The 1,726-nt window shown below is 39.6% G+C and overlaps 2 long non-coding RNA genes across 2 annotated transcripts in view; one reads left to right on the plus strand and one right to left on the minus strand.

Annotated features, from left to right (window-relative positions):
• Nucleotides 1–1,726, minus strand: part of LOC107835088 (uncharacterized) — a 17,561-nt gene that overhangs the window by 1,192 nt on the left and 14,643 nt on the right. The window lies entirely within an intron of this gene.
• Nucleotides 1,378–1,726, plus strand: part of LOC107835087 (uncharacterized) — a 14,415-nt gene continuing 14,066 nt past the window's right edge. The window contains exon 1 of the long non-coding RNA XR_001660921.1: nt 1,378–1,391. This is a non-coding gene — a long non-coding RNA (uncharacterized LOC107835087). The remainder of the gene's footprint in view (nt 1,392–1,726) is intronic.

The following is a 1,726-nucleotide window of genomic DNA, read 5'->3' on the forward strand; positions in this document are numbered from 1 at the left end:
TTCTTTTTTATGTCTTTTCTTCAGCAATGGGGTCTTCCTTGGCCTCCGCCCATAAAGCCCCACTTTGTTTAGTGTGCGGCGTATGGTACTTGTTGAAACAATCACATCAGACTGCTCCAGGCTGGTCTTTAGGTCTTTAGATGTTAGACATGGTGTTTTTTCCACCACTCGCACCAACCGTCGGAGACTTCTGTCATCAATTTTTCTCTTCCCCCCACGGCCAAGGAGGTTCTTGACCGTTCCATGCCTGGAAAACTTATTAATAACATTACGCACAGTTGAAACAGGGATACCAAGGTCTTTGGAGATGGCTTTATATCCTTTGGAGGACTTGTGCTTGAAAATAATAGCATTTCTTATGTCCTCAGACAGCTCCTTTGTCTTTACCATTGTCACATGTGGAGATGGACTAACAGGTGGCTTTTAAAGCACCAGCATGATTATTCATTGGTTAATTCATGTCACATGTGTAGAGGCAGTCCATCACAATTGATCTTTATGTATGATTTGCAACAGGTGAGCCAAATTGGGTTTTCATATTGATTTGCAGCAAAGGGTGCCAATACCATTGGCATGGTAAAAATGATGTTTTTTCTTTGTTTTCCTCATAATGTTTATCTTTTTAAATGTTTTTTATCATTTGCTGTTTTGCATCAAGCACAAGCTATCAGCTATGTTGTTTCACTTGATGAATTTCCTTCAGTAAATATTCGATTATATGTACTTAAACTTCATGGGTGCCAATAATGGTGAGCAGGACTGTACAAATTACAAAATCACTACAACATTAACGAAAACACAACATTAACGAAAACACAACATTAACGAAAACACAACGACATTAAGAAAACAGAAAAGGTGGGTCCCAGTGGAGACCTAAGGAATCGCTGATTGGACTACAGCTCGTTTTACTTCTGAACCGGAAGTTTTTCTGGAGACCCTTTTCACAGTGATGTCAGACAATGGGCACCGTAACTCGAAGAGGTGTATCTTTACTTCTGGTGTGATTTTGCCTCGGGAAACCTGACTGAAAAATTCACGGATACTCATTATCTTAAGGATATACTAAACGGTAAGGTTAATTACAACAGCATTTAAGTGTTAGCCGTTATTACTCATTGTCAATCCACCATTCTCTAACTGTGTATAAACAGCCTCCGATCGGAGAATAAACCAGCTAGCAGCAGCTTTAGCCACAGTTGGGAAAATATATACACCGCTGTCTGTCAGTGCTGTAATGTTTAGAGATTCACTTTCTGTATTAACTTTAATAAAACAGTATTTAAGTGTTAGCCGTTATCAGTCATTGTCAATTTACCATTCTCCAACTGTATTTAAAGAAACCAGCCTCCGATCGGAGAGTAAACCAGCTAGCAGTAGCTTTAGCCACAGTTAGGAAACGTATACACCGCTGCCTGTCAGTGCTGTATTGTAAGTTTCACTAAAATCACTGACATCTTCCAACAGTTGTTTAGAAAAGCATTCACCAGAAGTAAAGATACACCTCTTCGAGTTACGGCGCCCATTGTCTGACATCACTGTGAAAAGGGTCTCCAGAAAAACTTCCGGTTCAGAAGTAAAACGAGCTGTAGTCCAATCAGCGATTCCTTAGGTCTCCACTGGGACCCACCTTTTCTGTTTTCTTAATGTCGTTGTGTTTTCGTTAATGTTGTGTTTTCGTTAATGTTGTGTTTTCGTTAATGTTGTAGTGATTTTGTAATTTGTA

The sequence above is a fragment of the Poecilia formosa genome, unplaced genomic scaffold (assembly GCF_000485575.1).
Source record: "Poecilia formosa unplaced genomic scaffold, Poecilia_formosa-5.1.2 Scaffold999, whole genome shotgun sequence".
In the NCBI taxonomy this organism is placed as follows: domain Eukaryota; kingdom Metazoa; phylum Chordata; class Actinopteri; order Cyprinodontiformes; family Poeciliidae; genus Poecilia; species Poecilia formosa.